This window comes from Bufo bufo, chromosome 4, assembly GCF_905171765.1.
Source record: "Bufo bufo chromosome 4, aBufBuf1.1, whole genome shotgun sequence".
Taxonomy (NCBI): Eukaryota; Metazoa; Chordata; class Amphibia; order Anura; family Bufonidae; genus Bufo; species Bufo bufo.
The window spans coordinates 406,585,369-406,604,370 of record NC_053392.1 but is presented as its reverse complement, the minus strand read 5'-3'; the positions used below and the strand labels follow the sequence as shown (position 1 = coordinate 406,604,370).

The 19,002-nt window shown below is 41.6% G+C and overlaps 1 protein-coding gene across 5 annotated transcripts in view; it reads right to left on the bottom strand.

Moving 5' to 3' along the window:
* The window catches only part of QKI (QKI, KH domain containing RNA binding), a 188,080-nt gene that overhangs the window by 119,625 nt on the left and 49,453 nt on the right, over positions 1 to 19,002 (bottom strand). The gene's annotated exons all lie outside the window — the stretch shown is intronic.

Sequence of the window (19,002 nt, the reverse complement as noted above, 5' to 3'; positions counted from 1 at the left end):
ACAGCCCCATACAACATGGCTCTTGGACCGGGCCATTACAGTCTTTATGCTGGTCATATACATTCGGGTTCTTCTGACTATGAGTCGGTATATTGCTTGAAGTAATAAGTCGTATATTTTCTATTTTTTGGTCCACCAGTAGAGTACCTAGGAGCCCACTGTAATTTCTACAACACTGGCAGAAAACTCAGAATTGTACAAAATAACAATCTCTGTCGTGGCTGCAAATTATATAGTGAGAGCAGTCAGCCGTTCAGACCTTCAACACTGGCACTTCACAATCTGCCAACAATCAAGGCTGGCAAGGCAGTTTCTTCAAATTGTATATATAAAGGTGGGTGGATGTGCTCCTATCAGCAGCTTTGTCTACTGTATCGGAAATTTGCTCAGTGGTGATTTATTATGCCAGTGTTGTTCCACTTAATTAAAATGATGTCACACAAAAACGCTCCGGCAAAATCATCTCAAACAGCATTAGCTACAGGACACTGTAAAGGCCAAGAGGAAGAGGGGAAAAACACATTCATTAACCCTGCTGTTCATATGCCGCCCCGCACTACGCTGGTGCAATTATAAATCTGTCAAGTAAGACTTGTTTATGGGAATTAACTTTAGGGCCTGCAATGTATAAAATGTCAGAACTCTGCAGCCATAACACAATTACTTAGACTAACAGCTAACGACATTGTACCATACTGCAAATCGTCTGCTCTTCATTCATTATGCTTTACAACATATTAAAAAGGGAACATGCTCATTACAATCCAGCTATCTGCTGATGGTAGAGCCGATGCTTAGGAGGCCATACATATTAGACCGCTGTCTCACCACAGGAGAGGTGAGAAATGATTGCTCAGGGTTTGCCCTGATCACAAGGACGGTTGACCCCGAGTCCTATGTATGAACGGAGTGGCGGTATACATGTCTGACCACCTCTCTGCTCCATCTACTTATATGGGACTGTCTGAGATACAGCCGAGCGCCATCTCAATCAGTCCAATAGCGAATGAAGCATCGATCCCCATAAGCACACCATAATCAAGCAGGCCTGTTTCCAGAGGTTGGCTGCTGAGTGATCACCACCTTTTTATAGGTGATAACGTTGTTAACAAGAAACCAGTAACTGTTGGCACCACTATTACACACGACTCAAGTAGATTTATTGGAAATGGAAAGGGGAAAAAAAGAATCTGGCATGTTGCAAAGTCAGGATGCCCCAGTAGACCGCAGGTTCTGCCAAGTTCTCTCATGTGTATGGGTACCTTTAGGGTAGGTCTAAAAAAACGGATTTGGTGACAAAAAAAATCAGTAACAGATTACAGGACGAGCAAAGGGAATGAAACTTGCAGCAAACACATCCACATGTTGTGTAAATTTTCTGTGAGGAAAACTGATCTCTGGTGTGGATTTTTTAAAATTCATAGCATGTCAATCTCTGCAGTATCTTTATTCAGCAATGTGCAATTCAAATGGAAAACACTCAGCAAAAAATAAAATACAAAAATCCACTTTGAATCTACAAGCAAAAAACGCACCAAAATCCATGTAGATTTCCTTTGGAGAGCTGTATATTTTAGTGTAAAAAATCCACAGTAAATCGGTTACATGTGGACGTACCCCTAAGCTCATTTCATGCAACATTCGGAGGACTATTTTCATCATCGCTTATGCCACAATCTAATTCTCCTTTAATCTAAAAATATTACAGCAGACCACATCTCCAAAACATGGAGGGCAATCCTGAAATCCACAACACAGATATGCAGTGATCTTCTAGAAAGAAGGGATCCACTGATGGAGGTCTGAATGTGATTGATAGTTCATGATGTAATTCCACATATCAGCAAGATCCGCCGTGCCGCTGATAGGAAGCTTTCATTCAGCAGAGGGGAACAGTTTTATTCAAATACAATCACTTAAGCGCTGAAAACACACGACCAATTTCCAAGCATGTCTAGCTGAATGTAAATGACAGACACCGAGCAGATGACAAAGAACACAAGACAACCAGTGAATTTGCATTGTGGTTATAGTGTGTAAACATGGAAAGTAACTTACAGATCTCTCCTCTGACAATCATACAAGGATTCCCCCGTGTAACCTCAGACCTGAGCCACAACTTTTACTAAAGAGCTGCTCATATACATTAATACAGACCAGTCATATATACGCCATGGCATAAGGGAGCATCTCACAGAAACTTCCTAATGCTCCTCTTAAAGAGGTTGTCCCACAAAAAATATTCTAGTTTTCAAACCAGCACATGGATCTGAATACTTTATAATTGCATGTAATAAAATTGTGTATAGCCACTGAGTTACTCACTAAAATTCATCTGTATAGCACCAGCTGCTGTTTGCTATTTTTCTTATCTTTGTCCTGCTGACTGAGAAGGCCGCACATGCTCAGTATCGTCCTTGAACTGCCTCCTGAGCTGTGATAGCGGTGCAGCAGGTTGAAGAGCGATTCGCCGGCAAGTGGGAGCAAGAAGACGCGGCATCAGTCCGCCAGGCGGGAAGGCTCCAGGGCACAGAGTTGCCAGCCTTCTGAGGAGCAGAGAGAGGACGTCGCAGAGGAGCGCCGGCTAGTGGGCGGAGCTACTAGGTCACGTGATCCGCCTACTTCAGGAGTCATGAATGAGAAGAGCAGTATGGGACCCTCAAGTAGTAAAAGCGTCTTGAGGCAGCTTGTTGAGGGGCTCCCTCCTCTGGGGGTTGAGCCACCTTCGAGCCCCCATGGAAGATTGAAGACAGCCTCTGGTGTGGTCCAGGAGGAACATATGGATGGTGAGAGCTTCAATGTATCGTCTGTGTCTGAGTCCACACTGTTGTCTGGGCTGGTTAAGCTGCTGGCAGAGGTTGCTAGCAGGCAGGTGCCCCACACAGCGTCTGACGTATGGATTAATAATAAGAAGCAGGTTGCTACTAGCAACGCTGCAGTTAGTTCAAGGCCACAGTGTTGGAAAAAGGTTTTGGTGTTAATGAAGTGTATGTTAAGGAGGCTATGGTTTGTGAAGTGTCGCCCCTGGGTTATAATTTGGCTTCCGGTATTAAAGAGAAGATTTGGAGATCAGAATTTGTTGAAATCATGTCCCTGTTGCCTTCTGCTAGGGAGCATGTGGTACGTGAAAAGAAAGAAGATAGAAATGAGGATGATAGAAAGCGTACTATGCCAAGGTCTTTTAATAATTGGCTTCAAGCCTTCATATATGCTGCGGTTCTTGGTGAAAAGCATCCTGAGCTTTGTAGTGGCCTTTTCCAACACTTGGATATTATACTTGAAGCGTATCAAAATTTTCGTGGAATGGCGTGGTACCAATATGATAAAGTGTTCCGCCAGAAGCTGGCGGTGCACCCATCTCTTAAATGGGGAGTCAAGGATATAGGTCTTTGGGTGAATTTAATTTTACCGCAAAAATCGTTTACACCAAAAAACTTTAATTCTCCTCAGCCTGGTTTGAGAAAAGGGGTATGCTTCGCCTTCAATGAAGCAACTTGTAAGTGGTTGTCTAATTGCCACTACAAACACGAATGCTCTTTTTGCGGTGGCACTCATCCTATGCTGAGGTGTTTTAAAAGGAACTCACAAGCTAACCAGCAGCAGCTTTCCACAAGGGATCAAGTTTCCAAAAGCACCGACCCCAGTGAAGCTTTTAGAAATGCTTCCATGGTTAAGGCAGTACCCTGATCACACGATGTCGAATTTTTGAAGCTTTTCAGTACGGTTTTATAGTACCCGAATTTTTAGGTGAATGTTGCTGCTGGGTAGATAATATGAAATCCGCTGTTTTATTTAAAGATGTAGTCAGGAGTAAGTTGTTTAAAGAATTGGGTAGAATAGCTGGGCCTTTTGTCAACCCTCCTTTTCCAAATTTTCGTATTTCTCCTTTGGGAGAAGTTCCCAAAAAGGTTCCTGGGGAATTTAGACTTATACACCATTTATCGTTTCCTGATAAGAGCTCTCTTAATGACTAGGTGGATAAATGTAAGTTCTCGGTAGATTACGCGTCATTTGATGACGCTTAGGGGTTGGTAAGGCAGTTTGGGATGGGGGCCTTGCTGGCTAAGGCGGATGTGAAATCAGCCTTTCGCTTATTGCCAGTGAGACCCTCTGGATTTAACTCGTTAGGTTTTCAGTTGGATGGTAGTTACTATTTTGACAAATGCATGCCAATGGGATTTTCTTTATCTTGTTTTTATTTTGAAGCATTTTCAACATTTATTAATTGGGTTTTACAGTCATTAGAGCCAAAAGGTGGTTTATTACATTACTTAGACGATTTTTTGTTTGTTGGCGATTGTAGTTCCAGTTTATGTTCAGAGTTATTGTTTAAATTTTTAAAAGTTTGTGAAGGGTTTGGTATACCAGTAGCAGAAAAAGACAGTTTTCCCTTGTACTTGTTTAGAATTTTTGGGCATAGTTATAGATATCGTAAAAATGGAATTTCGTTTGTCATCAGAAAAGTTAGATAAGATTAAGTTGTTGATTTAGTTACTAAAAAAGGAAAAATGCACTTTGAAAGAGATGCAGTCTTTACTGGGGTCATAAAATTTCGCCTGTAGGATTATTGCTATGGGAAGGTTTTTTTCCAAGCGTTTATACTTTGCAACTAGAGGCCTTAATTAGAAGTTTAAAAGATGATATGGCTATTTCGTTGGAATTTTTAGGGAATTTTAATGGAGCAAATTCCTGGCAAGAGGAGTTTGTGGAGACGGACTCTCTTCTTCTTGGAGTGACAATGGGGTAACTCGTAATATTGTTCTCGAGTTTTTCCCGGTTTTTGTCTCAATTGTTTTATGGGGAAGTCACTTTAGGAATAGAAGGATTTTGGTCAATACAGATAATAAAGGCGTGGCATTCGCAATATGTTCAAGGTATATATAATATTTTTGCGGATTCTCCATCTCGTTTCCAGTTTGGCAGATTTCGGGAACCAGCACCAGAAGCGGAGTTGGAGGGAATGCCGTGCCCTCGACATCTTTGGGATCTGTTATGGGATTGATTTCAGAGTCAATCAAACAGTAGGTGGCTGAAAAAACATGGGCTGCTTAAGCAGCCGCATGGCGGGACTGGGTACTATTCTCTAATTCGTTGCCCAGTGAAGTGGATGACCTTGGTTGTGGTATGTTATTTATGGCTAGTCTATTTAAAAGAAACTTGTCATTTTTGTCAGTTGCTAGGACAATTGCAGGGATTTTGTTTTTTCTTAAGTTGTCAGGTAAGAAACCTTATTTTTCTATTAAACAAATGCTGAAAGGTTACCGTAAAAATTTCTCGGGTATTGATAATAGGAGACCAATATCAGTTGAGTTATTGGGGAGTTTATACGAAATTTTGTCTTTCGTTTGTTTTGATTTTTTTCGAAGTGTTGCTTTTCCGGACGAGTTTTATTTTAGCCTTTTTTGCAGCGTTAAGGATTAGTTAATTGGTTTCTGCCAGTCGTTTGGTATGTTCTGGTTTAAAAGTGGAGGAGGTTGTGGTAAATACCGGTTTAGTTGAAATTGTATTGAAGTGTTCTAGGACGGATCAATATGGGAGGGGCAGAATTATAAGGTTGAACGAGTGGGTGGGTTCTTCACTGTGTCCAGTTGTCATGGTTCATGCTTTGCTTGAGGTTCGTCCGTCTGGTCCGGGCCCCTTTTTAATTCATAAGGATGGTTTTCCCCTAAATAAAATTCAATTTAGTGCTGTACTTAAGAAATGCTTGGTGGCTCTTGGGCTGAGCGCTTAAAATTTCTTCGCATTCATTTAGAATTGGTGCAGCGACTGAGGCAGCTAGGTTCGGGTTAGATGAAACGGTCATCAAAAGGATAGGTCGATGGGATTCTTTTAGAGCTAGATTGTATGTTAGGCCGGATTTATTATTACCAGACTAAATTATTTTTTTTTTTTTTCAGGAAGTCAGATAATTGTTTGGATTATTGGCCATTCGTATGTATTCTGGGCACAGAAGAGAGCAGAGAAGAGAACATACACTGAGAACCTATCTTTTGATTGCTCATCTTTGCAGGTGTTTTGGCAGGGTATTAGAGGGATGGAGCGGTGTGTTACGAGAAATACAAAAGTTATGCTCTAGATGGCCTCATCCTAACATTTTAATTTTACATGTGGGCGGGAACTATTTGGGCAAAATCAAAACGAGTATGTTATTATGGGAAATGAAGAGGGATTTGACACTATTGAGATGCATGTTGCCAGACACTTTTTTGGTATTTTCTGAAATAGTGCCTCGCTTGGTTTGGTCTTTTAAAGAGTATTCCTTTTGTGAAAAAATTCGTAAAAGGGTTAATAGAGCCATGGATAAGTTCATGCCTTTGCTTGGCGGGATCTCTTACAGGCACGTTGATCTGGAAGGATGGGTTGTAGGTCTTTTCAGGTCGGATAATGTGCACCTGTCTCAAATTGGAATTGACATTTTTAATTTAGGATTGCAGGGCGCTATTGAGAAAGGGCTGCAATGCTTGTGTGGGGCCTCGCCTTTCTAAGGCGTGGCGTGTGGGATTTATCACTCAGCTACAGCTGAGTGGATTGTGGTTTTAATGGTTAATTATTTATTTATGCTAATTTATTGAGTATTGAATATTATGGTTATTTATTGGGTAACTCATAATAAAGCATTGCCGCATTTTCATCCAACTTTCAGCTTGCTGTGTTTTATTTATTAGTAAGTATTGTCAAGTTATGATTTGGTTTAGTGTGTAGTGTGCCTCCATGTCATGTTACTATATGAAGTGCAATTTTCATTTTTACATTAATCATGGGATAACCCCTTTAACATGGCCATGGAAACTGTGTTAAGGAGTGATAGCCGTGACTATGTGATGCCTACTGACCAGTCAGCATAGAGTAAAGCATGTAAGCACAACTACTATCAGCATCTACTACTATAGAGGTCTCAAAATTCCTTGTGTGAACTGAGCAGTAGTGTGGATGTGTGGCCAAACCTTCATTTACTATCTTTGAGATGGACAGAGACAGCCTATGTCCAGCAGTTCTGAAGATTGCAAATTGAGCAGTGGTCATTGATACACAGTACCGCTCCATTTACATAGGGGATTTAGAGTCCCCATTCTCATGGCCAGCAGGGGGTCACAGCCCAGCTACTCCTGGTTGGCACTATTATTGACATGATGTGAATAACCCTGTAAGGCCTTTTTCCTATATCAGTGAATCGTGTACGAGTGCAGTCCGTGGTCTCCACAGGCCACTCATGTATTCAATGACTTTAATGTGTATTCACTCAAGCATGCCCTATTATGTCTGACTATGGATCCCTCACGCACATTATAGTCTATAGGTCTGTGAATACTACAGACAGAATAGAGATGCCATCAGTGTTAGGTCCGTGGTTTTCACAGATCATTGGTAGGAGATGTTCTGGAAACTAATTTGCTGCCTAGAAGTGTCCGTGGAAAACAGAGGACACACAGAGGGCAAAAAAGACACCCAGATCATCCATGGACATCTTCTCGGATGAACCACAGCCACAGGTGTATGAATGAGGTCTATTTCTGTACCAGGAGGACACATGGTCAAACATGTGCATTAATAACATTTTGATGCACCAACATGTGCAGTAAAAAAGTAAGCCTTCAATAGCACTTAACTAGGATTGTACTAACCACTTCAACCCCAGGCCTGTTTTCACCTTCCTGCCCAGGCCATTTTCTGCAAATCTGACATGTGGTAAAAACTTTAAAACTTTTACTCATACAAGCCATTCTGAGATTGTTTTCTTGTCATATATTGTACTTCATGACAGTGGTAAAAAATACCAAAAAAACAAAACAAAACATTTTTATTTATAAAAAACAAAAAAAAAAAATTTACCAAAAATTTTGGAAAATTAGCAAATTTCAATTTCTCTACTTTTAAAATAGATAGAAATACCTCCAAAAATAGTCATTACTTTACATTCCCTATATGTCTACTTCGTGTTTGGATCATTTTGAAATTACATTTTATTTTTTGGCGACATTAGAAGGCTTAGAAGTTTGGAAACAAATCTTGAAATTTTCGGAAAATTTCCAAAACCCACTTTTTAAGAACCAGTTCAGGTCTGAAGTCACTTTGTGAGGCTTACATAATAGAAACCACCCAAAAATGACCCCATTTTAGAAACTACACCCCTCAAGGTATACAAAACAGATTTTACAAACTTTGTTAACCTTTTAGGTGTTCCACAAGAATGTAAAATGGAGATGAAATTTCAGAATTTCACTTATTTGGCAGATTTTACATTTTAAACCATTTTTTCCCCATAGCAAAGCAAAGGTTAACAGCCAAATAAAACTATTACCCTGATTCTGCGTTTACAGACACACCCCACATATGATCGTAAATTGCTGTACGGGCACATGGCAAGGCGCAGTAGGAAAGGAACGCCATATGGAAGGCAGATTTAGCTGAACTGGTTTTTAGATGCTATGTCCAATTTGAAGCCCCCGTGATGCACCCCTAACAGTAGAAAAAAAAAAAAAAAAAGTGACCACATTTTGGAAACTACGGGATAAGGTGCCAGTTTTATTGGTACTATTTTGGGGTACATGTGATTTTTAATTGCTCTACATAAAGTTTTTTGTCACCGTTTTTATTTGTTTATTTTTAACAACATTCATCTGACAGGTTCGATCATGCGCTATTTTTTATAGAGCAGGTTTTTACGGACGCAATGATATCAAATATGTCTACTTTCTATGATGTTTCAGTTTTACATAAAGCATTTTTGAAAACAAAAAATTTGGTTTTTGTATCTCCATTTTCTGAACGCCCTATTTTTTTAAATTTTCTGCCGATCGTCTTGTGCAGGGGCTCATTTTTTGCAGGAAGAGTTGACGTTTTTATTGGTACCAATTTTGGGTACATATGATTTTTTGACCATTCATTATTGCACCTTATGGGGCAAGGTGACCAAAAAATTTGTTGTTTTGGCGGTTTTTATTTATTTATTCTTACAGCGTTTATCTGAGGAATTAGGTCATGTGAGTTTTTTTTATAGAGCAGATCGTTACGGACATGGCAATACCCAATATGTCTACTTTTTATTTTTTAGACAATAGCATTTTTGAAACCGAAATAATGATATTTTACTGTATCCATAGTCTGAGAGCCATAGCTTTTTAATTTTTTGACCGATTCTCTTAGGTAGGGTCTCATTTTTTGCGGAATGAGATGACGGTCTGATTGGTACTATTTTGGGGGACAAACACCTTTTTGATCACTTGGTGCTGCAATTTTTGTGATGTAATGTGACAAAAATGTTTTTATTTTGATTTTACACTTTTTTTTTTTTTCTACGGTGTTCACTTGAGTGTTTAGGTCATGCAATATTTTTATAGAGCTGGTTGTTACGGACGTGGCGATACCCAATATGTATTTTTTTTTTATGTATCTCACTTTAGCACAATAGCAGTTTTGAAACAAAATATCCCATTTTTTATTTTATTTTTTTCTTTATTAATTTTAATAAAAACATTTTTCCTTACTTTATTTCTGATGTTCACTTTTAGGGGTCTGATCCCCTCTGCAATGCATTACAATACATTTGTATTGTAATTCATTGCCGATGCCCGCGCGATCACCATAACGTACTAATACGTCAAATTGTGGGAACACAGTGGTTCCCATAATGTAGTAGTACGCCATTGGTCTGGAAGGGGTTAACACACCTTCATTTCACAACAGTCCAGTTTATACAGAAAGGCTAAAAGCTACACCACTAAACTAAGTTAGTAGGAAAGAAAACACTAAGGGGGTCATTCGTTAAGATCCACGTTTTAGAAGCCGGTCTTAATAAGCCCCATTAGAGATGAGCGAAGCGAGCTTCGGATCCTAGTTCCAAAGTCGCTTCATGGCCTCAGACAAGTCGAAATCAGATAATCCCCAAGTCTTGCGAGACTACAGTGAATAACTTCGGTATTTGACTTTAAACTGGAAAACCATTTTAAAACTTGGAACCGAACTCTGCTTCTGTTCCAATCTGTACCTCGACTAGTACTTGCCAGCCTGCCCCCTTCCCCACCCACGCCACACTAATATGGGTATATTTCTGGATAGTTGTGGCACAGTTTCCCTCAAATATTGCCTGTTTGCTGAGAAACATTTGCTTTGTTTTTTATAAGAATGGAGAATTGAGCAAATGTATATTCCTAACATTCCACCTACATTCACCACAGTCTACCAGCAGCTTTAACGTGGAAATAAACTTATCTATAGGATTTCAACATTCTAATATATAGTGATGATGAGACGTTATTTAGTTAGTAAGCTCCCTAATGTACAATTAATCCCCAGGTTCATCATTTTGTTGCACTAATTAAACATTTTAACGAAAATGGTCAAAAAGTACGCACAAGCTGTTTATCACTGCTGCCCTTTGCGCTCCACAATCCTCGGAGGACATGATGCTTTAGATGTGATAATTATTGAGTTCTTGAGTTTGACTAAGAAGCCACAGAGGAGCACCAGTAGTGAATTTCACATTAATCAGAGTTAACACTTTATTTTTTTTTTATTAAAGCCGTAATTATAATTTAAAAACATTTATTCATTTGTGAGAATAAGGGAGAGCAGTTTAACATTGAAGTACATACAGATGAAAGACTCAGATTAAGTCAATTTTGTTAAATACTCTTCAATTAACAATTCAACAGAGGTTTTACCAAAAGTGCTACCACCAAACTTTAAAGAGGACCTTTCACCGATTCTTACCCTATGAACTAACTATACAGACATGTGGAGCGGCGCCCGGGGATCTCACTGCACTTACTATTATCCCCGGGCGCCGCTCCGTTCTCCTGCTATGCCCTCCGGTATCTCCGTTCCCTAAGTTATGGTAGGCGGAGTCTGCTCTAGCGCTGGCCAATCGCATTGCAGAGCTCACAGCTTGGGAGAAAATAACTTCCCAGGCTGTGAGCTCTGCGCTGCGATTGGCCAGCGCTAGAGCAGACTCTGCCTACCATAACTTAGGGACTGGAATCTCCGCCTACTATAACTTAGTGAGCGGAGATACCGGAGGGCATAGCGGGAGAACGGAGCGGCGCCCGGGGATAATAGTAAGTGCAGTGAGATCCCCGGGCGCCGCTCCACATGTCTGTATAGTTAGTTCATAGGGTAAGAATCGGTGAAAGGTCCTCTTTAAGTGAAGAATTTAGAGCCTTCATATTGCACATCTGGCAATAGGATGAATTTCAAGTGTGGTAGGTAACATGACCTCGTGGGTCACAACATCCAAAAGACCATCTCTAAATGCTCTACAAAAAATTGACGCCGTTCTTAAAGCGGATGCTGGCCATAAATATCATGAAATCAGAGGTTAGTTTAATGTGCTGTATCAAATCCTGATGAAGGGCTCTTTAGATAGGCCAAGGATCGTGCCAATTATTACAGAGTAGGGCTGCACGATAAATCGAAAAAATAATCGAATCGCGATAATCGGCAAATGCGATATGGCGATTTGGCCGACCCGAAAATGCCGCGATTATATATGAAGGGGCCCCGCACACATAACTGGCTTTGCGTGTAAAGTATTTTACTAGTGTGTGAAACAATCTCTCTCCTTTTGATAACAGGTCCAGCCTCTGTACTCACTGTCACGATGAATGCAATGCACTGCAGCTAACGGCAGCTAGCGGGCCGGCCGGCGCGTGACTGACGTCACTTAGTAACGCTCCTGCTTCCTGAAGTGGGAGGAGCGTTACTAAGTGACGTCAGTCACGCGCCGGCCGGCCCGCTAGCTGCCGCTCGCTGCAGTGCATTCATAGTGACAGTGAGTAACAGAGGCGGCCATGTTATCAATAGGAGAGAGATTGTTTCACACACTAGTAAAATACTTAACACAAAGCCAGTTATGTGTGCAGTTTAGGACACATGAGGGGACACATAGCATCTTATGCTGGTCCCCCTCATGGCCCTATGTCTTATGCTGCCCCCCTCATGGCCCTATGTGTCATAGCACACATCCCCCATAACAGCGTCCTCCACAGATCCCCCATAACAGCGTCCTCCACAGATCCCCCATAACAGTGCCATCCACAGGTCCCCCATAAGTGTCCTCCACAGATCCCCCACGACACAGCGTCCTCCACAGATCCCCCACGACACAGCGTCCTCCACAGATCCCCCACGACACAGCGTCCTCCACAGATCCCCCACGACACAGCGTCCTCCACAGATCCCCCACGACACAGCGTCCTCCACAGATCCCCCACGACACAGCGTCCTCCACAGATCCCCCACGACACAGCGTCATCCACAGATCCCCCACGACACAGCGTCATCCACAGATCCCCCACGACACAGCGTCATCCACAGATCCCCCACGACACAGCGTCATCCACAGATCCCCCACGACACAGCGTCATCCACAGATCCCCCACGACACAGCGTCATCCACAGATCCCCCACGACACAGCGTCATCCACAGATCCCCCACGACACAGCGTCATCCACAGATCCCCCACGACACAGCGTCATCCACAGATCCCCCACGACACAGCGTCATCCACAGATCCCCCACGACACAGCGTCATCCACAGATCCCCCACGACACAGCGTCATCCACAGATCCCCCACGACACAGCGTCATCCACAGATCCCCCACGACACAGCGTCATCCACAGATCCCCCACGACACAGCGTCATCCACAGATCCCCCACGACACAGCGTCATCCACAGATCCCCCACGACACAGCGTCATCCACAGATCCCCCACGACACAGCGTCATCCACAGATCCCCCACGACACAGCGTCATCCACAGATCCCCCACGACACAGCGTCATCCACAGATCCCCCACGACACAGCGTCATCCACAGATCCCCCACGACACAGCGTCATCCACAGATCCCCCACGACACAGCGTCATCCACAGATCCCCCACGACACAGCGTCATCCACAGATCCCCCACGACACAGCGTCATCCACAGATCCCCCACGACACAGCGTCATCCACAGATCCCCCACGACACAGCGTCATCCACAGATCCCCCACGACACAGCGTCATCCACAGATCCCCCACGACACAGCGTCATCCACAGATCCCCCACAACACAGCGTCATCCACAGATCCCCCACAACACAGCGTCATCCACAGATCCCTCACAACACAGCGTCATCCACAGATCCCCCATAACTATGTCATACCCAGCCGCGTCAGCGGCTCATATGGAAAAATCCAAGCAAATAGACCTCTAGCACAATTCCCTTAAAATATTGCATCGCACATAGTTATCGCAATTTTTAGGGCCCTAATCGCAATCGCACAAAATTCCCATATCGTGCAGCCCTATTACAGAGGATCTTTGATATGAACGTATTCCCGGATAATTGACCTGTGTAAGGAAGTCACCGATCACCCAACGAACGCACAAACATTCAGTCGTCAGATGCACACAGCTTTCATGCAACACCTACAATCATAGGCAGCACATCAATCACCCTGCTGACTACAAACAAAAAATTTAAATGGGGATGAAGGATCACAGCAGCAAGCATTCATCCCTATGCAGAGGGAAGGACTGTTGAATGCAGCTGAACAATCGGGCAAGAATCATTGCCCTGTACATCAGCCCATGTACATAGGCCCTAAATATCTCTCTAAAGAAAGAAAGTAGCAGCCTTTTAAGGGCATGCTTAAAAAAGGATAGTCCCTCAGATGTTACATACCTTTAGGGGTATGTTCACAGATATGCTGCAGAAATTCTCCAACCTGATTAGGTTTTGTAGCATTTGCATGGATTTCTGCAAGGACTACTCAAGTGAAGGGGATGGTGTGACAACTTTTAATTTCTAAAAAGTAGAACTAAAAGTTGCTGAACAGTGATAAAAGGAAAGACATAACACAGAAGTGAAAAAGAGAGGAACAGGCTCGTTGTAAGAAAGATACACAATGAAATGCAAAACAAAACATCCCTATAAAAAAAACCACACAAACTATATAATCCACCCAAGCTTTGTGTGGCTGTGCCTGGTACTGCAGTTAAGTAACATTCACTTGACTGGGACTGAGCTGCTATGAGCTATGCAGGCCTGTGACTGGTAAACAATGAAGGGGCAGTGTTGCTTGCAGGCGTGCCAAAAACTGTTCAATCAACTGACCAGCCCCCTGGTCAATTTTCTGAGGTCCCCAAAAAGCTCCTTAGTAGGTTGGGACGACATGGCGACTTTGGCTACTACAAGCATAACCAAAGATGGCCAAGTAGTACTGCCTGCAACTCAAGTAATGTAAGTGAAGGGGGTTGTGTTGAAGTGATCCAAGAAATGCAAAAAGCTACAGTTGTATTCTGACAAGCGAGAAGGCCAGGGCCAAAAGGAGATTAGCACATTCAAAGTTCATGCAAATGTGCCATCAGTGGGATGCCAAACCCACAGGGTCACTACTCCTAGGGCACTATTACACCTTGGGCCTCAAACTATTCAGCCCATGACTTTGTGAAGGCACATGGATAATCACATGATATGACATACATTGCAGAGCAGCAGTTTTCCACAGCTGCTGGATATATACTGGGTGATGTACCCTGTTGGGCATCAGTTAGTCTAACTTAACCCACAATAATGGGTAGCTTATTAATACTTAACATTTAATTGTATCAAAAAATAAAATAATAGGCCCTTTTAGATATAGATTAAAAAATCTTTGCTGAATGCAATCAAGGTGCTGCATATAAGTCTCCTGTTGGCGAAGGGTTTAGCCCAATACATTAGTACCAGTTTGCCCAAACTTTTATTTTGGTTGTGTTCATTGACTCTAACTTAACCCACAAGTAAAACTATACAGGTGCATCTCAATTAATTAGAATATCGGAATGCTAATTTCATGAATTCAATTCAAAAGGTGAAACTCATTCTATAGATTCATTACACACACAGTGATCTAGATGAAGCATTTATTTTAATGTTGATGATTATGCCTTACAGCTAATGAAAACCCAAAAGTTATCTCAGAAAATTAATTATACTACAAGACCAACTAAAAATCATATTTTATTTTTTTTAATACAGAAATGTTGGTCTACTTAAATGTACAGTATATGCACTAAATACACAGTCGGGACTCCTATCCTATTGCATGAATTACTGCCTCAATGTGCTGTGGCGTGGAGGCAATCAGCCTGTGGCACTGCTGAGGTGTCATGGAAGCCCAGGTTGCTTTGTTAGAGGCCTTCAGCTAGTGTGCATTGTTGGGTCTGGTGTCTCTTATCTTCCTCTTGACAATACCCCATTGATTCTCTATGGGGTATAGGTCAGGTGAGTTTGACCAATCAAGCACAGTGATACTATGATTATTAGACCAGGCATGAGTACTTTTGGCAGTGTGGACAGGTGCCAGGCCCTGCTTGAAAATGAAATCAGCATCTCCATAAAGCTCATCAGCAGAGGGAAGCATGAAATGCTCCAAAATTTCCTGGTAGATGGCTGTGCTGACTTTGGACCAACACCAGAAGATGGCATGGCTCCTCAAACCAAGACTGGTAGAAACCTCACACTGGACCTGAAGTAACTTGGATTGTGTGCCTCTCCACTTTTTCCCCACACTCTGGGACCTTGATTTCCAAATAAAAAAGGCAAAATGTACTTTCATTTGAAAACTGGACTTTGGACCACTAAGCAATAGTCCAGTCCTTTTTTCCTTAGCCCAGGTAAGACGCTTCTGAGGTTGCCTTTGCGTCATAAGTGGCTTGACACAAGGAAAGTGACAGTTGTAGCCCATGTCCTGGATATGTCTGTGTGTGGTGGCTCTTGAAGCACGTACTCCAGCTGCAGGCCACTCCTTGTGAATCCCCCCACCCCACCCAAATTCTTGAATGGCCTTTTCTTGACAATCCTTTCAAGGCTGCTGTTATACCTGTGCATCATTTTCCATAATTTTTCCTTCCACTCAACTTTCCATTAAAGGGTTTGTATGCTTTTTCTTTATATTGATGACCTATAATGAGGATACCACTGATCAGCTGTTTGAAGAGAACACTGCGCTCGTATGAGTGCTGGCTTTACTGTTTGTTCTCAAACAGCTGATCTATGAGGGTGTTCAGAGTTCGACCCTCGCTTATCTAATATTGATTATCTATCCTGAGGATAGGTCATCAATATAAAAAAAAAAAATTTTATATGCTCTAATACAGCACTCTTACTGACTTAAAGAGGACCCTTCAACACTCCTGACATGTCTGTTTTAATAGCTTCATGCATTCCCCACATACTAAATTCTGGAGCATCTATTCTTAGGTCTGTATGTTGTGCCATTCCTTTATTATTTCTACTAGAAGTTATGAATAATTGCTAGCTATATGCAGTAAGAGTACAGAGAGGGGAGGTAACAAGTTGGGGGGGGGGGGGGGGGGTGTATCTGCATTGTCTGAAAATGGCAGCACTGACTGGATAGAGTCAGACTGTGCAGGTACACACCCCAACTAGTTACCTCCGCTCTGTACCCTTAACTGAAGGCTAATAGCAATTCATTCATAACTTCTAGTAGAAATAATACAAGAATGGCACAACATACAGATATGAGAATAGATGCTCCAGATCTGTTACTACATGGGGAATGCATGAAGCTATTAAAACAGGCATGTCAGGCGTGGTGACAGGTCCTCTTTAACAACCGTCAAGCCAGCAGTCTTCCCCATGATTGTGTAGCCTACTGAGTCAGATTGAGGGAGCATTAAAAGAATTAGGAAACCTTTGCTTGAATGTTTTCACAATATTCTAATTTTCTGAGATAGTGAATTTTGGGTTTTCATTAACTGTAAGCCATAATCATCAACATTAAAAGAAATAAACACTTGAAATATATCACTCTGTGTGCAATGAATCAATCAAGTCATTTTTTGAGTTGAATTAGTGAAATAAATTAACTTTTTGATGATATTCTAGTTTATTGAGATGCACTAGTATAATATTATTACAAACAATGGTGCAGTCCATTGGGCAATTATACGTAAATTCTACTTCTACCAGCGGTCAACAATATTTCCAGTGTTTCGAATTTATACTGTTCAGTATATTATTTTTATTTTCAGCCAGGGTCTTAAAAAAAAAATTCAAGTTTTTAGAATTGTGATATTGCATTTAAATCTAAAAATGAAATCGAACAACAGAAAGCTATTTCATGCTTGGAAAATTCTATCCTAAATCTATTTTGGGGAAGCTTTAAATGGACACATTATCGCAGGGATGCAATTCTGCCGCCTCTCCAGAAATATTATTTGTCAATGTCAAGAGACGGCAGTAACCTCTAGTTGCCAGGTTCAATGACTGCAGTGTCCCAACCGTTCACTTTGCCATTTCTGTTACATTAAAAACACAGTAATATAATAGAAATCTTATTAATCAAATCTAAGCGCTGCGCCACAATTATAGGTTAACCATCTACGGTATTTACAACCAAGATGCATATGGCTACATAACAATACTTGGAACTCCGTAAACACCAGCAGTCTGTGATAACTCTCACCAATTAATTGCACACGACAAAATGGTAGTATGAAAATAAGTAACTCCTTTATTAATATATATATAATGACAGACATTGGCAATAAAATACACAGAACAAAACACAGGGAACGTGTTTTGTCATGTGTATTTTATCGCCAATGTCTATGTGATTATATGTATTAATAAAGGAGTTACTTATTTTCATACTACCATTTTGTTGTGCACAATAAATCGGTGAGGCTTATTGTACAGCATTGTGCATGTGGCACTTTAGCGTGATAAAACTATATTTCATAGGTGTAGTCTGTGATAACTGCAGCATCACTGGATTACTACAAGATCTCACCAGCAATAGTATTCAATAACGGATCTTTGGCGAAAAAGAAACACATTGAAACTAGACCTCTTAAAGGGGTCATGCAGGCAGTTTATATTGATGACCTCAGGATAAGTCATCAGTATATGATCTGTTGTTGCCCGACACCCAGCACCCCCGTCTATCAGTTGTTTGAAGAGGAGGCTCTTCATTACACTGCCCGTCGTCTCCCCTGTAGCGGTGGCATAGTGTAATTACAAGCACTCCCTTCATTCAAGTGAACAGAGCGAGTACTTGTAATTACACTGCACAGCAGAGACTTCTGAGACAACGGCAGTGTAATAAAGGGGAAGTAGTGCTCACATGGAGGGCCGCCTCCTCCTCTTCAAATAACCGATTGGTGGGGATGCTGGGTGTTGGACAACCGCAGATCAGATATTGAGGACCTATTCTAAGGATAGGTCATCAATATAAAATTGCCTGCACAACCCTTTTAAAGGTGCCCATGCACCTTCAGTAGCTGTCAGCCAAAAGCTGTCTCTCCTCAACTACCACATACACAAATGCTCAGATTGGCGCAGCATGTCTGTGTTTTCGATGGGGAAAGAGGAGCAATCATGTTTTTGCACTACATTTAAAGTACATGTTTTGAAAAAATAAATAAAAATAAGTATAAGTAAATACAATAGTGCACTATGTTCTTTACATCCTGCAGAGTGCAGTAAAAAATGTCTACTTTAACATATAATTTTGTACTTCTATAATGAAATTCTATGGTGACTGATACCACAGTATGACATCTGTCTGAAGCATCCGTTTAATGTATACTTCAAACATAAGACCAAAATGTGAGGTGAACCCAGCCCTAGATTGTCGGCTGGTCCTGCTGAAATTACCAGGTTCACTCCTCAATACACCAATGTGTATGAGGACTTTTAGAATACAGGACTTTGTAGCCGACGGCTCACTCATGACGTCATTGTCAAGGCTGGAGCTGCAGGGCTACGACCTGTCACATTCAGCAGTCTCAATAAGACCAAAAGCTACCCTTTAAGACTTATTTTCATAAAAGTGAAAGTTACTAAAGTGTGGCATAAAGACTGTAAATAGGAATATAGGACATACTGATTGTACACTAAAAATTGGCAACAGATATACTTAAAGGTGTGAAGCCTTACAGGGGCTGTCCTCAGATATCAACTTTTCGCCTAACCACAGGATTGGGGATAATTATCTGATTGGTGGGT